This window comes from Giraffa tippelskirchi, chromosome 3 (genome assembly GCF_054371585.1).
Source record: "Giraffa tippelskirchi isolate mGirTip1 chromosome 3, T2T-mGirTip1v1.2.pri, whole genome shotgun sequence".
Taxonomy (NCBI): domain Eukaryota; kingdom Metazoa; phylum Chordata; class Mammalia; order Artiodactyla; family Giraffidae; genus Giraffa; species Giraffa tippelskirchi.
In genome coordinates, this window is record NC_137277.1 from 101,924,515 (window position 1) to 101,947,802 (window position 23,288).

The 23,288-nt window shown below is 35.9% G+C and overlaps 1 protein-coding gene and 1 long non-coding RNA gene across 9 annotated transcripts in view; one reads left to right on the forward strand and one right to left on the reverse strand.

Annotated features, from left to right (window-relative positions):
- Positions 1–83: 83 nt before the first annotated feature.
- On the reverse strand, positions 84–14,803 carry LOC145542215 (uncharacterized). The gene is made up of 2 exons (XR_014079672.1): positions 10,209–14,803; positions 84–651 (listed from the first exon to the last, which is right to left on the reverse strand). It is a non-coding gene; the product is annotated as an uncharacterized LOC145542215 (long non-coding RNA).
- A 1,468-nt stretch (positions 14,804–16,271) lies between these two features.
- LOC145542216 (uncharacterized) overlaps positions 16,272–23,288 on the forward strand; it is a 41,380-nt gene continuing 34,363 nt past the window's right edge. For 7 of the 8 annotated variants that reach the window (XR_014079677.1, XR_014079674.1, XR_014079676.1 and 4 more), the window contains exon 1: positions 16,272–16,599. The gene's annotated coding sequence lies outside the window, so the exon portion shown is untranslated. Of the gene's footprint in view, positions 16,600–17,008; positions 17,087–23,288 lie in introns of those variants that run through there. The other variant, XR_014079678.1, reaches the window with a different exon arrangement.

Here is a 23,288-nt window from a genome sequence, read left to right on the forward strand (position 1 = left end):
AAAAGATCTCTAGTCTTTCCCATTCTATTGTTTTCCTTCCTTTTCTTTGCATTGATTGCTGAGGAAGGCTTTCTTATCTCTCCTTGCTATTCTTTGTAACTCTGCATTCAAATGGGTATATCTTTCCTTTTCTCCTTTGCTTTTAGCTTCCCGTCTTTTTACAGCTATTTTTACAGCCTCCTCAGACAGCCATTTTGCTTCTTTGCATTTCTTTTCCATGGGGTTGGTCTTGATTCCTGTCTCCTGTATAATGTCACAAACCTCCATCCATAGTTCATCAGGTATTCTGTCTATCAGATCTAGTCCTTTAAATCTATTTCTCACTTTTACTGTATAGTCAAAAGGGATTTGATTTAGGTCATACCTCAATGGTCTAGTGGTTTTCTCCACTGTCTTCAATTTCAGTCTGAATTTGGCAATAAGGTGTTCATGATCTGATCCAGTCAGCTCCCGGTCTTGTTTTTGCTGACTCTTGTATAGAGTTTCTCCATTAGTGGCTGCAAAGAATATAATCAATCTGATTTCATTACTGACCATCTGGTGATGTCCATGTGTAGAGTCTTCTCTTGGGTTGTTGGAATAGGGTGTTTGCTATGACCAGTGTGTTCTCTTGACAAAACTCTATTAGCCTTTGCCCTGCTTCATTCTGTACTCCAAGGCCAAATTTGCCTCTTATTCCTGGTGTTTCTTGACTTCCTACTTTTGCATTCCAGTCCCCTATAATGAAAAGGACATCTTTTTTTGGGTGTTAGTTCTAGAAGATCTTGTAGATCTTCATAGAACTGTTCAACCTCAGCTTCTTTGGCATTACTGGTTGGGGCATAGACATGAATTACCGTGATATTGAATGGTTTGCCTTGGAAACGAAGAGAGATCATTCTGTCGTTTTTGAGATTGCATCCAAGTGCTGCATTTCGGACTCTTTTGTTGACTATGATGGCTACTCCATTTCTTCTAAGGGATTCCTGCCCACAGTAGTAGATGTAATGGTCATCTGAGTTAAATTAACCCATTCCAGTCCATCTTAGTTCACTGATTCCTAGAATGTCGATGTTCACTCTTGTCATCTCCTGTTTGACCACTTCCAATTTGCCCTGATTCATGGACCTAACATTCTAGGTTCCTATGCAATATTGCTCTTTACAGCATCAAATCTTGCTTCTATCACCAGTCCCATTCACAACTGGGTGTTGTTTTTGCTTTGGCTCCATCCCTTCATTCTTTCTGTAGTTATTTCTCCAGTGATCTCCGGTAGCACAGTGGGCACCTACCGACCTGGGGAATTCATCTTTCAGTGTCCTATCTTTTTGCCTTTTCATATTGTTCATGGTGTTCTCAAGGCAAGAATACTGAAGTGGTTTGCCATTCCCTTCTCCAGTGGACCACATTCTGTCAGACCTCTCCATCATGACCCGTCCTTCTTGGCTGGCCCCACGCGGCATGGCTTAGTTTCACTGAGTTAGACAAGGCTGTGGTCCATGTGATCAGATTCGCTAGTTGTCCGTGACTGTAGTTTCAGCCTGTCTGCCCCCTGATACCCTCTCTCAGTGCCCACCGTCTTACCTGGGTTTCTCTTACCTTGGACACGGGGTCTCTCTTCACGGCTGCTTCAAAAAAGTGCAGTAGCAGACCCTTACCTTGGACTCGTGGTAACTCCTCTCGACTGCCGCCGCTGACCTCTGGCCCGGGGTAGCTCCTCTCCGCTGCACTCAGTTTGCCACCGCAGCCCAGTTGACATGTTAGTTTCAAGCAAATATTTGTTGATTTATAGATTGGCAATAGAATTCCGTTGGAAAATGCAAGAGAGTAAACTACAATAACCCTATGAGGGCTGTTTATACAACGAAAAGCAAGCATCAGAAAAGTTAGGTGTCTTGAAAAAGTGTGCATAGCTTTAGCAACACCAGAATTTGTGTGTGGTTTTATCCAAATTATTTAATCTTTTTGAGTGTCAGTTTACTCATCTTTAAAACCAGAATTAGAATACAGTTAGAGTGATTTTAAAAACAAGCATCTTCCCAGGTGGCGCAGTGATAAAGAATCTGCCTGACAACGCAGGAAACGCAAAGAGACACAGGTTCAATTCCTGGGTTAGGAAGATGCTCCGGAGTAATAAATGGCAAACGACTCTTGTATTTTTGCCTGGAAAATTCCATGGACACAGGAGCCTGGGGGGCTACAGCCCATGAAGCTGCAAAGAGTCGGACATGACTGAGTGACTGCACACACACATAAAGCAGTTAGAAGATACAGCGCTTGAATGCTCCTCAGTGAAACATCTAGCATGTAGTCTATTCCTTATAATTGTTATTTCCTCTTGCCTCTTTCTGCTTATCCAAAGCACATATTCTAATGCTTTGTATATAATAGGTGCTCAAACTAAACAGATGCTTGCTTGATGGGACCTAGAAATTCTTCTTTGGCTATAGTTGTGTACTAGTTGCTGTAGAAGGATATTTGTGACATTCTTGTCACTTTCATATCTGTTGGTCATAATGATTAAGAACTTGACTGCTTGGAGTCCAGGTTTGAATCTTGACTTTGGTGGGTATTAGCTATGTGGTCTCAGCTGGAGTCATTGAGTCTCAGTTTCCAGGACTGTAAGAAAATCCAAGCAGTCCATCCTAGGGGAGATCAGTCCTGGGTGTTCATTGGAAGGACTGATGTTGAAGCTGAAACTCCAATACTTTGGCCACCTCATGCGAAGAGCTGACTCATTGGAAAAGACCCTAATGCTGGGAAGGATTGGGGGCAGGAGGAGAAGGGGCCAAAAGAGGATGAGATGGCTGGATGGCATCACCAACTCAATGGTCATGGGTTTGGGTAGACTCCGGGAGTTGGTGATGGACAAGGAGGCCTGGAATACTGTGATTCATGGGGTCGCAAAGAGTTGGACACGACTGAGTGACTGAACTGAACCGAACTAAAAATGAATATACTGGTGATGATGATGATGAAAGTGATAATTTTCTCATAGATTTGTGTGTGTGTGTATTGAAGAAGTTCATACCTGTAAACAGTTAGAATAATACTTGGCACAGATTCAATGCCCCAAAATTGTTGGTTTGTATTTTCTGTCTTATACAAAGTACACATATTGTTTGATAAATGCCTCTCTCCCAACAGACACACACATAAACACATTCTCTAAATAACTCAAATGATCTCTCTCCTAAGAGTGACCCCAAAATGCACAGTATCAATATGTGTAGGTTTGCAAGTAACATTTTATAAATGGGCACCAAAAATTCTCTCAAGCTAAAGAGAGAGAACCAAATGCCAAACACCAATTAAATAATATGAAGAGTAAAACATTATGTGACACAATCAGGCAATGGAGAATGAAGGCCAAGATAGCATTTTCAGCTGTACACTCTGGTGCCCTTTTCCCCCTCATAACAGGGTGAGTTAAGGTAGAGTGTCATCCTTAACTTTGAATTTTGCTGCTTTTGTCAGTTTGTGTCACAACCTTAACATCATTTAAATGTACTTTTTTGTATTTAATATTCATATTCAGGTGTTCAAGCCATAATTTCTGTTAGTAAAAGTGACATTTCTTAAAGTTCATTATTTTTTCCACATAGAAATCTCAGACATTAAAAAAAAAAACAGACTTTAAATAATAGAACAGAAGTGTCTTCAGGCTAACAGCCACCCCTATGATTTGTCATTTTAGTACTTGAGTATTTGGAAGAAATAAGTTTGATAACACCAGAGTCATTTAGCTTTGTGATTAGAAACCTGGCAGTCAGCTACGTGTCTTAGGCAGCCCTTCATATTCAGTGGAGAGCTTACATAGACTATGTTGCTTTGCCTTTTTCTGCTTGACGTTTTCCAGTCAAGAAACACTACATAAAATGTCCATTAAATTTGTCAAGGATTTCAAATTATCGGGGCAATGTATCTTATTGATAATCAAGAATGTGGCAACAATTATATGGCATACATCTGTGGGGTTTAGGTAAAGAACTCAGCTGAAATCTTCAAATAAATTCACTTACATAAAGAAAAATGAGTAGCTTTTATTGCTGAGAGAGAGAGAGAGAAGAGTAAGGAGAGCTGTTGAAATGTACCATGAGAAGAAATGCAAGAAAATACCAACCTATTGTGAGGGTGATGAGAAGCTTTCTAGTTAGATTTTATTGCGTATATATGACAATGATTTTGTCTCTTTCTTTGAATATGGAAGATTTTTTGAAAGTCCTACCAAAAAGCATTTCACATGTATCCAACGGCATTAAATGTAGGAAACTGTTTCAAAAAACATGTTTTTTAGTTATTAGAGTTTGATAAATACCATTTATCATCAATGCTGTTGGTTTACAATAGTGGAGAGAAAAAAGAAATTATCCAGGCTTTGCTGTTACATTGTATTAGAAACATACTACAATCAATACCTTCGCATCCTTATGCTCTATTTTAATAGTCTTTAATGCTTATTCACACCTCATTCTCACTGAGGGGTCTGTGTTCATGTTTGGTTAAAGAGAATGCTGTGTCATATTTAACTTTAATAAAACTTGCCATCGTCTAAGACTCCAAACCAAAAAATTAAACTACTCATTGAGCATATGAGTCATAAAAAGAAAAAAATTATAAACAATAGAGAGTTACTTTGAGTGTCTTGTCAGGAACATATAAAACATCTGTATCAAAATTCCAACAAGTTATTGCCTTCATAATTCTTATCTAAACTGTGTAAAAATAATAAAAAGGAAATGTAGAAGGAAGTGGAAGATCTATTTAAAAATAACTTTTAGAGATCTTTAATCTTTGCTGGCATTTAAAAATGTTATTTTGTATTTATGTTTTCACAGTTGGCTAATACATATTATGATACCTGTTGCCTGGATTTTTAACCTTTTCTTGGAAGTAAATTATTGTTCTATACTTGTTTTAAACAGACGCAATATGTTTTCCATCCATGCTTGATTATGCCTTTGATATAGACATGTCTTTTTACTTTTATTTATACATTTATTTATACATATATATTTATACATATATGGGCTTCTTTGATAGCTCAGTTGGTAAAGAATCTGCCTGCAATGCAGGAGGCCCCAGTTTAATTCATGGGTTGAAAAGATCCACTATTAAAGGGAAAATGCTACCCACTCGAGTATTCTGGCCTGAAGAACTCCATGGACTGGATAGTCCATGCGGTCACAAAGAGTTGGAAAGGACTGAGCAATTTTCACTTTTGGGGGGCTTCCCTGGTAGCTCAGTTAGTAAAGAATCTGCCTGCAATGCAGGAGATGGGGTTTTGATCCCTGGGTTGGGAAGATCACCTGGAGAAGGAAATGGCAATTCACTTCAGTATTCTTGCCTAGAGAATCCCATGGACAGAGGAGCCTAGCAGGCTACAGACCATGGGATCACAAGAGTCGGATATGACTTAGAGACTGAACCACCACCAAACATTTATTTATTTTAAAAGATTATTACTTTATTTTTATTTTTGGGGGGGGCCACATGGCATGCAAGATCTTAGTTCCCTAATCAAGAATCAAACCCACATCCCTTGCACTGGAAGTACAGAGACTTAACTACTGGATGACCAAGGGAGTCCCTTTATACTTTTATTTTTATTGAAACTTATCTAGTCTTCCTTTCTTGCTAAGCAAAGTATCTAGATACAATTCTTTTCTAGAAGAAAAATTTCCCTAATAGGGAGAATATAATTTCCTTATCCATTCCTGGAATTTTAGGGCTTCTTGGTGAGGCTCTTACTTTTTTCAAGACAGTAAATAGGAATTGCAAAGACTAATTCATTTTAATGAGTGTGATCTTCATAATTTCCTTTACCTATTCAAATCTTAACCAATCTTTGAGGCCCAGGTAAAATTTTACTTCTTAAATTCTTCTTTGTCTTTCCCAGTTAACTTTCATCTCCACACTCAGGATTCCACACCATTTGTAGTTTTTTCCACACATTTTTGCACATAATCATGTATCTAAAAAAAAAAAAAAAATCTAATGAAGGAGTGACATCAACAAAGATGTTAACACAAGTTGCTCCTGAGTTCTCTCCCCCTCACAAGAAAAAGAATTAACAACTATTCAAGAATAAGATACAACCTAGAGAATTTGAGAACTTCAGGGTGAAACTGAAGCACCCCCTCATGACAGAGACCAAGACCAATATTGAAAGAAAGTAACTGTTAACCAAAACTTCTAATACTTGGCAAGACTGTCCTTCAGAAATAAAGCGATAAATAATTTTTCAAACAAACAATACATGAGGGAATTCATTACCATCAAATCTGCCTTAGAAGAAATGCTAAATGGAATTATTTGAGTGGAAGTAAAAGAATATTAATTAACATCATAAAAACAGAAAAAGGTAGTGTAAATCTCAGTAGTAGTGGTAAACATATAGTCAGAATTATATTCTACAATATGATACTAGTAATGCCTCACTTACTTACAACTCTTAGTTTAAAAGTTAGTAAATGAATGTAATAAAAATAACCATAGCTACAAAAATCTGTTATTAGTTACAAAAGATGATAGCAGGATAAGAAACATGGAAGAATAGATCTATAAAGAAACTGGAAAACACTTAACAAAATGGCAACAGGAAGTCTTTACTTATCAATAATTACTTTAAACATAAATTAAGTTGTTTCATTAGAAAACATAGAACTGTTAAATAGATTTAAAAAAAAAAGAGAGAGAGAGATCCAACGATACAATCCCTACAAGACTAAGTGTGACACACCTAGATTAAGTGTGAAGAGATGGGAAAAGATATTTCCAGCAAATGTAATCAAAAAAAAGAAAAGAAAAGAAAAAAAGAAAAAGCAGGGGTAACTATATTTATATCAGACAAAATAGACTTTAAAATAAAAACTGCAAAAATAAAATCATTATATAATAATAAAGGGATCAATACATCAAGGAGATATAACAATTGTCTATATTTATGCTCCCAACATCAGAACACCTAAATACGAATAGAGCTAAAAGAAAAAGTAAACAGTAATACCATAATAGTTGGAGACTTTAATACCCCACTCTCAACAATGAGTAGATCATCCAGACAGAGAATCAATAAGGAAATAGTTGATATGAAGAATACTGTAACACAAATGAAGTGAACAGATATATATAGAACATTCTGTCCAACAACAGTAGAATACACATTCTTCTCAAGTGTTCATGGAACATTTTCTATGGTACAGCATATGTTAGGCCACATGACAAATCTTAGTAAATTCAAGAAGACTGAAATCATATTAAGTATCTTCTCTTACCAAATGGCATGAAATTAGAAATCAATAACAAGAGGAAAACTGGAAAATTCATGAACACAAAAAAATTAAACAATACTTTTCTGAACAACCAATAGATTAAGGAAGAAATTAAAAGGGAAATTAAAAAGTTGCTTGAAACAATGAAGATGGAAATACAATAGAGCAGAACTTGTGGGAAGCAGTAAAAGCAGTTTTAAGAGAGAAGTTTATAGCAAAAAATATCTACATTAAGAAGCAAGAAATATACCAAATAAACAACCTATCTCTACACCTTAATAAACTAGAGAAAGAACAAATTGAGCTCAAAGTTAGAAAAAAAAAAGAAATAATAATTAGAAAATAAAAAATTAGAAATAAATGAAATAGATAACAAAAAAAGGAAACAAAAAAGTTTAGTGTTAGTTCCTTGAAAAGATGAACAAAATTGACAAATCTTTAGCTAGATTAGCTGAGAGAAAAAACCAAAAGAACCCAAATCAACAAAATTATAAATGAAAAGGGACATTGCAACTAATACAACAGAAACTCAAAGATTATAGGAGGCTACTATGGACAACTAAACATCAACAACCTAGACAACCTAGAGAAAATGGAAAAGTTCTAGGAAACATACAATTCACCAAGACTAAATCAGGAAGAAATAAAAATCTGAAAAGACCAATTTTGTTTCAATGAAGGAAAGCCCAGTACCAGATGGCTTCACTGGTGAATTTATCACTTAACTTTGATGAATATAGAGGCAAAATTTCTCAGTAAAATAGTAACAAACTAAATTCAGCAGCACATTAAAGGCTCAGACACTATAATCAAGTGAGCTTAATCCCTGGGACACAAGGATGGTTCAACAAATGGATTTCAATAAATGTGATACATTACAGTAATGAAAGAAAAGAATCATAATTCCAGTAGAAGTAGAAAAATCATTTGACAAAATTCAACTTTCACTCATGGTAAAACCCCAACAAATTAGGCAAATAAGGAATATATCTCAAAATGATAAAAGCCATATATGACAAGCTCAGTGCTAACATCATACAACAATGAAAGGCTGAAAGTTTGTTCTTTAAGATCAGGAACAAGACAAGTGTGCCACTCTCACTATTCCTATTTAACATAGTACAAGAAGCAATCAGGCAAGAAGATGAAATAAAAGGTATCAGAATTAAAAAGGAAGTTGTAAAATGTGTATCTATTTTCAGATGATATGATTTTATATATAGAAAGTCCTAAAGGCTCAAGCAATAAATGGTTAGACCTAATCAATAAAGAATTAAGTATTAATAGCAGGATACAAAATTAACACACAAAAATTAGCATTTCTGTACACTAACAATATATTTTCTAAAAAAGAAATAAATCAATCTCATAATAGCATCAAAAACAATAAAATAGTAAGAATAAATTTGTCTGAGAAAGTGAAAGAGCTGTCCTCTGAAAATTCCAGATATTGAGGAACAAAATTGAAGAAAACAGAAATAAATGGAAAGGTAGTCCCCATTCATGAATTGGAAGAATTACTATTCTTTATATATCACTACTATGAAAAGCCATCTATAGATTCAATGCAATCCCAGTCAAGATTCCAATGGCATTATTTTACAGATGTAGGGAAAAACACTCCCACAAACGACCTAGAATAGCCAAACTAAGCAAAAGAAAGAACAAAGTAGGTGGCAACAAACTTCCTGATTTCAAGCTATACTATAAAGCTATAGTTATCAAAACAGTATGGCATTGCATAAAAAGAGACAAATAGATTAATGGAACATAGTTGAGAACCCAGAAATAAACTCAAGCATATATAGTCATATAATATTTGACAAGGGTACCAAAAATATTCAGTGGGAAAAGAGTCTTTTCAATAAATGAAGCTGAGATAATTAGGTTTGCATATGTAAAAGAATAAAACTTGATCCATAGCTTACACTACTCACGAAAATTAACTCATAATGGATTAAATTTTTAAATTTAAGACCTGGAGCCATGAAGCTCCAGGAAAAAAACATAAGAATAAAACTCTTGAACATGAGTCTTGGTAATGGTTTTTGAATATGACTCCAAAAACATTATCAAAAAAATGGAAAAAAAATTAAGTAGGATGAAAGTGAAAGTGAAATTTGCTCAGTCATATCTGATTCTTTGCAATCCCATGGACTATACAGTCCATGGACTCTTCCAGGCCAGAATACTGGAGTGGGTAGCCTTTCCCTTCTCCAGGGGATCTTCCCAAACCCAGAGATTGAACCCAGGTCTCCTGCATTGCAGGCAGATTCTTTACCAACTGAGGATGACATCAAACTAAAAAGTTTCTACACAGCAAAAGAAATAAGCAAAGTGAAAAGAGAGCCTATGGGGTGGGGAAAATATTAAACTATATGAGAGTTTAATCCCCCAAATATATAAAGAAATCATAGGGTTCAAAGGTTAAAAAAAAAATACTCAATTGAAAAATAGGCAAAGGACCCGAACAGACATTTTTCCATAGAAGATATTTGAAAAACCATCAGGTACTTGAAAAGATGCTCAACATTACTAGTCATTAGGAAAACATAAACCTAACCCACAGTGAGAAACCACTTAAAATCTTTTACAATGGCCATCATGAAAAAGACAAGAGAAGACAAATGCTGGCATCAATGTGGAGGAAAGGGATCCCTTTAGCACTATATGTGGTATTGTAAATTGGTACAGCCACTGTGCAAAACTGTTTTGAAGATCCTCAGGAAATTAAAAATAGAATTACCATGTGAATCAACAATTTCACTCCTGGGAATATATCCAAAGGAAATGAAAATCATAACCCCAAAAGATATTTGGGAAATACCCTGACAGTTCAGTGGTTAGGACTCCACACTTTCACTGCTGGGGGTCTTATGTTCAATCTCTGGTCAGGAAACTAAGATCCCTCAGGCTGTGCAGTGTGGTCAAAAAAAAAAAAAAAAAATTCTGCACTCTCAAGTTCAAAAGAGAATTATTTTGCTATTCACAATAGCAAAGACAAGGAAACAACTTCAGTGTCCAGTGATGGGTAAGTGGATAAGGACGTTGTGGCATACACATATACTCTGTGTGTGTGAGTGTGTGTGTGTATGTATGTGTATAGATACATACAAAGTTCAGTACAGTTCAGTTGCTCAGTCGTGTCTGACTCTTTGGGACCCCATGGACTGCAGCACGGCAGGCTGTTCTGGCCTTCACCAACTACTGAACTTGCTCAAACTCATGTCCACTGAGTCAGTGATGCCATCCAACTATCTCATCCTATGTCATCCCTTTGTCATCCTGCCGTCAATCTTTCCCAGAATCAGGGTCTTTTTCATAGAGTAAGTTCTTCGCATCAGGTGGCCGAAGTATTGGAGTTTCAGCTTCAACATCAGTCCTTCCAATGAATATCCAGGACTGATTTCCTTTAGGATGGACTGGCTGGATCTCCTTGCAGTCCAAGGGACTCTTAAGAGTCTTCTCCAACACCACAGTTCAAAAGCATCAATTCTTCAGTGCTCAGGTTTCTTTATAGTCCAACTCTCACATCCATACATGACTCCTGGAAAAACAATAGCTTTGGCTAGATGGACCTTTGTTGGCAAAGTAATGTCTCTGCTTTTTAATATGCTGTCTAGGTTGGTCATAACTTTCTTTCTGAGGAGTAAGGGTCTTTTTATTTCATGGCTGCAGTCACCATCTGCAGTGATTCCAGAGCCCCCAAAAATAAAGTCAGCCACTGTTTCCCGTTTCCCCATCTATTTGCCATGAAGTGATGGGACCGGATGCCATGATCTTAGTTTTCTGAATGTTGAGATTTAAGCCAACTTTTTCACTCTCCTCTTTCACTTTTATCAAGAGGCTTTTTAGTTCTTCTTCACTTTCTGCCATAAGGGTAATATCATCTGCATATCTGAGGTTATTGATATTTCTTCTGGCAATCTTGATTCCAGCTTGTGGTTCATCCAGCCCAGCGTTTCTCATGATGTACTCTGCATAGAAGTTAAATAAGCAGGGCGACAATATACAGCCTTGACGTACTCCTATTCCTATTTGGAACCAGTATGTTTTTCCATGTCAAGTTCTAACTGTTGCTTCCCGACCTGCATACAGGTTTCTCAAGAAGCAGGTCAGATGGTCTGGTATTCCCATCTCTTTCAGAATTTTCCACAGTTTATTGTGATCCACACAGTCAAAGGCTTTGGCATAGTCAATAATGAAGAAATAGATGTTTTTCAGGAACTCTCTTGCTTTTTTGATGATCCAGAGGATGTTGGCAATTTGATCTCTGGTTCCTCTGCCTTTTCTAAAACCAACTTGAATATCTGGATGTTCATGGTTCACATATTGCTGAAGTCTGGCTTGGAGAATTTTAAGCATTACTTTACTAGCGTGTGAGATAGGTGCAATTGTGCAGTAGTTTGAGCATTCTTTGGCATTGCCTTTCTTTGGGATTGGAATGAAAACTGACCTTTTCCAGTCCTGTGGCCACTGCTGAGTTTTCTGAATTTGCTGGTATATTGTGTGCAGCACTTTCACAGCATCATCTTTTAGGATTTAAAATAGCTCAACTGGAATTCCATCATCTCCACTAGCTTTGTTCATAGTGATGCTTTCTGAGGCCCACTTGACTTCACATTCCAGGATGTCTGGCTCTAGGTGAGTGATCACACTATTGTGATTATCTGGGTCATGATGAATTTTTTGTACAGTTCTTCTGTGTATTCTTGCCACCTCTTTTTAATATCTTCTGCTTTTGTTAGGTCCCTACCATCTGTCCTTTACTGAGCCTATCTTTTCATGAAATGTTCCCTTGGTATCTCTAATTTTCTTGAAGAAATCTCTAGTCTTTCCCATTCTATTATTTTCCTCTATTTCTTTGCACTGATCGCTGAGGAAGGCTTTCTTATCTCTCTTTGCTATTCTTTGGAACTCTGCATTCAAATGGATATCTCTTTCCTTTTCTCCTTTGCTTTTCACTTCCTTTCTTTTCACAGCTATTTGTACGGCCTCCTCAGACAGCCATTTTGCTTCTTTGCATTTCTTTTTCATGGGGATGGTCTTGCTCCCTGTCTCCTGTACAATGTCACGAACCTTCATCCATGGTTCATTAGGCACTCTGTCTATCAGATCTAGTCCCTTAAATCTATTTCTCACTTCCACTTTATAGTCATAAGGGATTTGACTTAAGTCACACCTGAATGGTCTACTGGTTTTCTCCACTTTCTTCAATTTCAGTCTGAATTTGGCAATAAGGAGTTCATGATCTGAGCCACAGTCAGTTCCCAGTCTTATTTTTGCTAACTGTATAGAGCTTCTCCATTATTGGCTGCAAAGAATATAATCAATCTGATTTCAGTGTCGACCATCTGGTGATGTCCATGTGTAGAGACTTCTCTTGGGTTGTTGGAAGAGGGTGTTTGCTGTGACCAGTGCATTCTCTAGCAGAACTCTATTAGCCTTTGCCCTGCTTCATTCTGTACTCCAAGGCCAAATTTGCCTGTTATTCCTGGTGTTTCTTGACTTCTTACTTCTGCATTCCATTCCCTGTAATGAAAGGACATCTTTTTGGGTGTTTGTTCTAGAAGATCTTGTAGGTCTTCATAGAACTGTTCAATTTCACCTTCTTCAGCATTACTGGTCAGGGGATAAACTTGAATTACTGTGATATTGAATGGTTTGCTTTGGAAACGAACAGAGATCATTCTGTCGTTTTTGAGATTGCATCCAAGTATTGCATTTTGGGCTCTTTTGTTGACTATGATGGCTACTCCATTTCTTCTAAGGGATTCCTGCCCACAGTAGCAGATATAATGGTCATCTGAGTTAAGTTCACCCATTCCAGTCCATCTTAGTTGGATGATTCCTAGAATGTCGATGTTCACTCTTGTCATCTCCTGTTTGACCACTTCCTGTTTGCCTTGATTCATGGACCTAACATTTCAGGTTCCTACGAAATATTGCTCTTTACAGCACCGAACCTTACTTCTATCACCAGTCCCATCCACAACTGGATATTGTTTTTGCTTTGGCTCCATCCCTTCATTCTTTCTGGAGTTATTTCTCGATTCATCTCCAATAGCATATTGGATACCTACAGACCTGGGGAGTTCATCTTTCAGTGTCCTATCTTTTTGCGTTTTCATACTGTTCATGGGGTTCTCAAGGCAAGAATACTGAAGTGGTTTGCCATTCCCTTCTCCAGTGAACCACATTCTGTCAGACCTCTCCACCATGACCCATCCATCTTGGGTGGCCCCACATGGCCTGGCTTAGTTTCATTGAGTTAGACAAGGCTGTGGTCCATGTGATCAGATTGGCTAGTTGTCTGAGCTCTCTTTTCACTGCCTTTATGACAACTAGTATCTATCTTTTTCTATGTCTGTGGTTTCTACATATTTTTCCTATAAGACACTTTTATAAAATATATCTGGCTTCCTGGGTAATTAAAAACTCAAGTAGATATTAATAGACATACACAAGGTGTGTCATTTCATTTCTATTAAATATCTAAGTAGGATTGGAATGGCTATTGGCTGGTAGAAGCAGATAGTAATTGTATCTTATCAGAGATAATGATATTCCAGATTAGTATTCTACTGTCCTTGGAGCAGAAGAACTAGATTACGTATGGGAAGATTTAATTGTGTTGAACATTCTGGAGTAGTGGACCATATTAAGAAATATACTAAAGGGTATGCAGTGAGTAGATTCAGACTTGAGTTGCATCAAAGGATTTAATTACTGGGTTAGATAGGAGTTACTTGTGTGAATGACCAAAACTTTACATAGAGTGTGATTATTCAATAATCAATTTATTTTCAAAGTTTTCAAAGTGCACCATAACTATTCTCACTTCCTATTAAAATGGTAATTAGTTTCATTAGTGTTACTCTCACCTCAAAAGATGATTTTGTTTAATGGTAAACTGAAAGACACATTTAGTCTTACTATTAGCAAAGTCATTTGGCAGCATGGAGAGCACATCAGAACTTCTCTAGAAGGAAAAAAAAATAACTTTGTAATTATAAAATAGGATTCTATTTCCATGGTAATTACTTGTATAGTAATTACTTTAACCACTTGGTATTTAGCCATTATGGGATAGTGCTTGTCACTTTTGGTCACCATGAGTTGGCTTCACTATCATTTTTGGGTGTCTATGAAACAAACAAAAATTGTAATACAAATCAATTAATTGTTGTATAATTACAAAAAGCAAAATCACAGATAAACACCTATAATTTGCATGACTAATAGCACTCTATAAAAAGTGAATTCATCCCTTAAACATTTTTGTTCAGAACATAATACGTATAAAAGGCTATGCTTCTTAATGGGAGAAGTAAGAAGTATCATCAAAAGAGCAGAAAAATGATTCAAAGCAGTAGTAGGTTCAATACAGCATGTGAAGTGGGTATACACATCAGAACACATATACTCAGGTGTGCAAGAATGATTTTTCTTCTTATTCAAAATCATCTCTGTTTTGATCCTAAAATCCCAACCAGCATGAATGGCATGAAATTTCATCTCAGTAATTATTAGGGCTTCTGTTTTCTATCAAAACCTTAAGCACTGGAGGACACTGTGCAATGCCCAGAACCAACAGACTGTTACAGGATTGATGATATATCCAGGTCCAATTATTAGTGGTCCCTTGAAATCCAAAAGTTCCTTGCTTTGATCCCAGACAAGGGTTAGGAGGATTTTCCCCAAGTTTGGGAATACTGTTTTCACTATTTAGGTTTCCTTTCTGAAAACTGCTAACTCATCTATCTGACATAGTGGGAGTGGGGTTCAGGTCCTTAACAATCTTGGGACCAGCTGATTTTCTCTTTCTTCCCCAACCAGAAATCTACCAGAGTGCTCCCCTCTCTTTCCTCCTTGATCTCTCCTCCCTTCTCTTCCTTTCCTATCTCTGCCTTCTTTCCTACCTATCTCCCTTCCAAGCATCAGACATCATTTTTTCCCCTGAACTTCAGGTTCACAGAAAATAAGAAGAGATCCTGATTCAGGTTCTTTTCCTCTTTCTGTCGTCTAAACTCAGGAGAAAAATCACAGAGAACATACACAGAACAGTATCTCAATAAAGTATAGTGACACTAGATATACAGCCAGTCCTCCACATTCACTTATAAGGAAAGTTGATTATGGGAACTGGGCATCTGCGGATTTTGGTCTCTGTGGCCAGTTCTGGATGCAATCCCCCAAGGGTACAGAGGGACAACTGTACAGTCATATAACATCAAAGTCAAGTTTTTATATTCTCTGAGACAGTTTCAAACTTCAGTGAGTGAATTTAGGGTATGGGATGAAAATGTTAGCGCTTCTGTTTTGTATTTGGATGATATTATCCTTTACACCTTTTAATTTTTGTCATATTTTATATGTGCATATTTTTAAAATTAATTTTTATTGGTGTATAGTTGCTTTACAATGTTGTGTTAGTTTCTACTGTACAACAAAATGAATCAACTATACATATACATATATAACCTGTTTTTTGGATTTCCTCCTGATTTAGGTCACCACAGAGCACTGAGTAGAATTCCCTGAGCTATACAAGAAGTTCTCATTAGTTGTCTATTTTATACATAGTATCAATAGTATATATGTGTCAATCCCAATGTCTCAATTCATATGCATGTTATATCAATGCAATATTAAGTATATATATATATATATATATATATATAAATAAATATGTTTTGAAAATGGATGTTTAAAACTATATGAATACCTGATATATACAAAACAATGTGCTAAATATTTCAGGGTCACAAAATATTTGCGGTCTTGTAGTTTACTACTGTGGCTTCCCTGGTGGCTCAAGGGTCAAGAATCCATCTACTAATACAGGAGATACAGGCTCCATCCCTAGATCAGGAAGATCTCCTGGAGAAGGAAATAGCAACCCACTCCAGTAGTCTTGCCTGGGAAATCCCATGGACTTAGGAGCCTGTTGGGCTACAGTCTATGAGGTCACAAAAGAGTCAGACACTACTTAGCAACTAAATGACAACAAAAACAAGGTTACTACTTAATAGGGGAATTAGAAAATGAAACTTATATCTATACCACAGGCATGTTCTATTTTAAAAAATCTTTCAAATAAATCCTATTGTAAGGTTTCAAAAGAGGAAAAGTTTATATCTAGCTATGTGTTTGTGTGGTAGGGTCATTGGACAGGACATAGTTGAGGAAAACTTCATCAAAGTGATACTTCTGGACTTAAGTCTTGAAAGCAGAATACATATTGCCTGTGGAAATAAATTAAGGGAGAAGGGTAATCCATCTCAAATAGGAAGGCCTTTGAACACCCCTGAAGGTGCACAAATAATTTGCAAGAGGTATTCAGGTATGGATATTTATAAAGAAGCAAAATTTCTGATTTTCAATGTGTATTTTTTCTTAAAATCTATCTGCCTGCTTTTAAAAATCCCAGGAACACAAAGTGGTGATTCTGGAATTCATGTTTTGTTTTTGTTTTTACCCCTAAACAACATCTGCACGTGGGGAAGGGTTATTAACTATACATTAGAAATGTTGTAACTCCAAACTCATAATTTTTAAATTGAAATTTGAAAGAAAGCAGACTCAGAATGGTGACTAGGAGAAATACAAAATACATCACAACACTATGTAAAACACAGAATAATAATTAGCATTGATTGTTGATGTTGACAAAGAACTCAGTGATGTAGCAATAATGACTTCAACAACTAAAAGGTTACTGCCTTAAATTATCTAGAGTTTTCATATATATTGTCTCACTCATTTTTCCAACATCCTTATGAAATAGCTGACGTACGTCCAAATTACAGAAGACACTGCGACTCAGAGAGGTGAAACAACTAAGCAAAACTATAAAACTCTGTATGCTGTTGTTTAGCCACTAAGTCATCTCTGACTCTTTTGTGACCCCATGCACTGTAGTTCACCAGGCTCTTCTGTCCATGGTGTTTCCCAGGCAAGAATACCAGAGTGGGTTTCCATTTTCTCTTCAGGGGATATTCCTGATCCAAGGATCAAAGCTGCATCTCCTGCACTGGCATGTGAATTCTTTACCCCTGAGCTACCTGGGAATGCTGTACAATTCTATACAGAGGAACTGTAGCTAAAATACAGACCTTTGGAATATATCTTATGTATATGCATACTACTATGTTATCTTTATGCTCCATCCTTGCAAGTTTTCAAAAAAACTACTGAGTAAATTGGGTAAAAGTAAAGTTCAAAAAAGATAACTGACCTGTCAGCATGTGTTAGATTCAGACTAAATCCCTAAATTTCAACCCCCGTCTGTATCCTTGCTTCCAAAGTACAATTCTCAGAAATATATATCACTTGTGAGATCTTTGGAAATGTAGACTTTCTGGCCACAAAACCAGACTTACTAAATCAGAATTTGCATCTTTAACAACATCACAGATGTTTCATTAAAATTTTAGAAGCACTAGTATAGATGACAAAGCAAATCTCTCTGTACAGGTAAAATAGCTTGTTTGGCATTTACAAAACTCTTTCTGCCGGTGAATGGTTCAAATACCTGCTTCAATATTAGAAATTCTCCTTGTTATCCATAAAAATCCAAAGACAGAAAAAGGAAAAAGGCAACCACAATGAAGTATCCCCAAAGTTTATTTCCCTAAATTCTGATGTAGTGCCCTATGCTTCCAAGAATGTAGTTTTATTTTTTTGTCTGTTTGTTTCTTCTTTTTAGCATAAAGTCAAAAAAAGAAATATTTATAAAGATGGTGGTGGTTTGTTTAAACTCACTGCACTTTTGTAAATTTTAAATGACAAGTATGTTCTGCCATTAATAGAGTTTTTGGAGCCATTCATACAAATGTGCCAGCACATGCAAAAGCCACACATTCTTTGTTAAACTAAACAGTCCTAAGCATTGTGTGGACTCCTGGCATAGTGTGGCTAAATATTCAGACACATGCCTATATAGTACTGTGTGTTCTGCCAAATAGAGGGAAAACAAAAGAAAGAAAATCATATAAATATACTGGTAAACATTGACTTTGTAAGGAACAGCATAAGCTGTGTTGGAAAAAAATGTAGAGCATGATTCAAAGAATACATTTAAATTTTTTTCCTTAGGAAAATGTATCTAATTTGTTTTTCATGAAAACATGTATTTAGCAGTGGGGAGTTTTTCATTGGCTAAGATATTTTGGCATATTTATGGTGTAAAGGTGATTGGAATTATATTTGCATTCATTTTGCACTGAAATTTGAAATTAGTATAAGATATACACTTTGTAACATAAAATCTTTGCCAGTCAGGATATACTCCCTTTAAGGAAGCATAATTCAGTACATGAAAATTCAAAGTGACTAGCCTATAAATATGGGGGAATTATTCATGTTACCAAAGGATCCTTCCTTTACCAAACATCTATCACAGGATATCTTTAAATAACTAGCTTCCTTTTAGGACATTTATGAGTACTAGATTTAACATTATGATGTTCAAGAAATATCTAAAAAGCATACCTATTATATAAGGCATAGGTCTAAGTACATGATTTTAGAAGTCCTTAATGATCTTGATTTATGCTACAATTATTAATCATTACCAATTGAAGAAGAATTTGAAAGGCTAATCATCAAGCCAATATGATGTTTCTTCAAAAATTTTCTCTAAAAGTATTTCTCTTCAAATACTTTCTCACCCAAACTCCCTTTATTTTTATTCTGGTATGATAATTTTCTTTTCTTAAATTAGTTTATTTTCTGTTTTTTAACTGTACAATATTGGATTTATTTTGCCATACACGGACATGAATCCACCATGGGTGTACCTGTTTTCCCCTTCCAGAACCCCCCTTCTACCTCCCTCCCCATCCCATCCCTCCAGGTCATCCTGGCATCTGTTTTTTAAAGGGCTATTTGAAATTCATCTCTCCTTCCATAAAAATCAATGCTTTGCTCTCCTTTCTCTCCAAACACTTCCTACAGAATTACACAATTAAATCTCCTTGTAACCAAGCTCAGCTTCTTCTAGGACCTTTCACAAACTCCATCATATCATGGCAGATGTTGTGAAGGAGTGATTCGAACTGATAGAGTAGTTTGTATTGGCTGTTGCTAGTTTATTTTCCATTTTCATTGGTTCTGGTCAAGCTTGAGGCAGAACCAGTTATTACTTTCTCACTCATGATTTTGTTTCTTGTATAAACTACCATCTAAATCATGTCAATTTTCATTCATCCTCTGTGTTCATAGAGTCTAGTGATTCTCTCCAGTGTATATCCTTTTTTAAATTGTCACCAGTGTTTATCTTCCAGGAAATAAATCTGGTCTTACTACTCCGATGTTTAAAAGCTTCCCATGAAGTCTCATGTAGGGTGGGAATTTCTCATTTGCAGAAAAATTATCCAATGACTGAGGCTAACTGAGTGAATAATGAAATCTTAGAATAAAATCCTGGAGTCTATCAAAGATCTTATATAGTTTTATATCAGCTCTCCTAAACAATGGGAAAAACAGCCAATAGCCTTTGTATTTAAGTCCAAGATACAGAAGAAAATTATCATTTATATTCTTATCCCTCCCTATTAATACCTGATATTGTGTCCATCTTCTTACTTCAACATAGTTTAATCAACTCAATCTAATTCATCCAATGCTAATTCCAGGTGATATTTCTTCTTCTATATATCTTTTCTCTATAATGCTTTCTTTTTGTGGCTATAAGATTTGTTTTATTTTATTCCATTTTCAGAATTTTCTTCTTATTCCTTTCTAACTAAGATACTTACAGTGCCTCTCCTCAAGAACATGTATTCTATCAATTTTCTTTGTCAATTCAGCTAGCAGTCTCTGTCAGCCTATGTTTTGTGCCATTCTGAGAAAGATTATAAGGCAGAGTAAGATGAAGGTAGGCATAAGCAGTATCACTTTAAAAATGGAGATTTTCATAATGCTGTCATTTGGAAAATTAAAATACAATAAATTCATATTGGCTTGTAATTATGCTCACACTATCCACTATTTGTCCTCGTGTATGCTACTCCATAGCTGGTCAGAAAGCCTTGTCATTTCCTTACTATGCTAGACTCTTGTAGGACCAAATGGCATTTCTCAAACTTGAGATTCTTTTCCTTTCTTTTTTTTTCCCACCTGGAAAATTCCTAGGCATGCTTTAGAACTCAAATGTCATCTCTTTAGTGAAGTTTTCTAAATCTCTCTGGGCAGAATTATGCTTTCTCGTCTGTGTTGCAGTATTTTAAAATTCACGTTAATATCCATTTGAAAATTTTCAGTATGGAATTTAAAAACTTATGCGAGTACACATAACAATGGGTTACATAAAAGCCTAGGGCTCAAGTCATATTATGGTCAGAATAAAAACAAAGAATCAGAAGGGAATTTGCTTATTTTGTACCTTCCTTGCAAACTCACCTTAGAAGAAAAACCAAGAAGCATACAATGATGCCAGGTGTATAATTTAGAGAACTTTACATGCTAAAATTATTTTAGTTGTCCAGCTATCAACAGAAATCTAGAAAAAGATATAAGCTATTGCAGCAAGTGAACTGGCTCATATTCTTACTTGCATTGACAGGCTACAAACTTCAAACATCACCTCTAACATTTCAACCAATATATTAGATGTTCCTAAGCCAGTTTCCCTGCTTAGGTAACTCTTTCACTGAGTAACACACAGGTTGGGAACTTGTCTCATTAATATTTAACACAAGTATACTATATGATATTCAGTTCTTAAGCTTTGTGGTATTTAGTGTTTGCAGACATATAAAAGTGCACCTTTTCAAAGAATGAGACAGATACTTTTCCTGATTCTGCTTCCAGGCCTTACTTTCTAACTTATTTTGGCAAGAATTTTATTATATTTGGAATAAACATTGAGAAATTTTCAAAAGGAACTAATGGCTTTTAAAATAAAAATGATTAACCATTGCAATTGTATATTGGGATTTATATCTAAAAAATGAATTAGAATACTTTTGCATTAGAACTTAAAGGAATCTTTCTCTGTTTGGGAGTCTTTTTTAACTCTTAGGAACTGATTTGACTATTTCAACCAGAAAGCTTCCATAATGGTCTGAATCCCTTTGTATATGTGATTTGCTTAGGTTAGAGTAACTAAATCAGATTATCTATTATGGAGGCATGCAGACCAGTTACAATTTGTTCTTACAGGTCTGACTACTATTTCTTAGTTTGTTAAACATATTTCTCAAAGTATCATGTTTGAACAGGTAGTCTGCAATCTGTATTTTCAGGACAAGCCTGTAAGGAATATATTATTTAATTTATTTTTTATAACATAATTTTTTTTTTCAGGTGGTGTATGCAATTCTTTTACTCATGTGTCAGGTGCCAAAATATTTCAAAAAGGAAGCTTACTTCTGCCATGTGTGATTTCTGATGTGTGATTTCTTTGGATGTCATTTTGCATTGCATGTGAGACAGTTATTTTTTATTTCTTGATGTCTGTTTCACCCAAAGAAAATCTGTATTTTGCTTTCTGTAAGAAAAGAGCAACTGGGTGGCATCGGAAAAACTTCCACCCACTAACATAGAAAAATATTCAATCTGTCCCATTACATTGAAGTGGGAGACTTTAAAGGGCAGCATACCCAGTTAAGGAAGATATATTTCCATCTGTGATCAATAGCATGTGAAGAACAGCTCCTCTCTGAGCTCTATCCAGAGCACAATTACCTTGGTAGTTCCTGGACCGTAGACACTTCACGAATTTCTAAGGTTGAGCAGCCATGGGAGCTATACCTGATTCCAAGGGGGAGACTGATGTCTCTGTGAGGTCCATGGAATACAACATTTTGCTATTTCCCAGAGCTCCAGGACAGCTTTTAGACACTGTATTTTCTATACAGACTATATAATAAGCAAGAGATAAATAGGTCCCAGAAAGCATTAAAATAGGGCTCGTATGACAAATGTTTTCTCATTCTCTTCTGTCTTTCCATTCCTCTTAACAAGAGAAACAATTTGGTTTCTTGATTGGTTTGGGAGAACTAAATATCTTTTCCATAAAAGAACCAGAGCATCTAGTTCTCTTTAGTCAAATGGAACCTGTTTTATCTTGAAGCTGGTGCTCACATCTCATCTTGCTATCTGAATATTTTTATTCTCTCAGACATATAAAAAATTAAAATGCAATAAAAGTCTAATAATAAGGTTTCTTTGTAAAGCTATATATAATATTCCACTTTTTAATAGTAAAGTCCATATACATTCTGAGATCTCTGTTTGGTATCATCTATCACTTTATCTTCCTCCCTCCCTTCTTTCCTGCCTTCCTATCTCCTCCTTCCCTCCTCCCTCTCTTTCTTTTTCTCTTGATAAAGAAAACAGAGTTAATCATAGATGATTTTTACTCATTTGAAATAAGAATTTCTTTTTAACATATGTGAACTAATCAGTTCAGTTCTTAGTGGGTGCACATAATTTAATCTGAATTTCTCCACTTGACATAGGAAAATGCAAACCAACAAAAGGCACAAAAAAGAAAAGTTACATCTCTGTATTACACCAATTTTTAAAGTTAATTTTGAATTTTTCATCAGGAAAGATTTTTCTTCCTGGGGTTGCGGGCCTTTGGTACTGATGACAATATTGTTTCTCCTAAAGAGCTGGACCTATTGATGATAAAAGGAATTATATTTGTTTCCTCAAGAAATGAGAAATTAATATTGGTTACCAGTATTCTTTTTGGTATAACCTTAACCACTTCTCTTGAAGGTCACTGTTGAGAAGACATTCTCAGGCTGCATCCTGGATAATAACAAACTGGGAGGATGTGAAGAACCAGAGTAGATGGCAGAAAACAAAAGAATGAGGAAAGGGAGTACTCAGAGCTCAGGGTTCAAAACAAAACAGTGTTGAACACAAACAATATAGTGCAATTGAGAAAATACTGGATAAAGAACCAAAGGCAACTAGCCTGACCACTAATTAGCTGTGGCCTCAGACAAGGAGGAACATTTAAGTGACGAAAAGTATTTTCTTTTAGGAAAGCATGGAAAGCACGTGTTTGAAGGA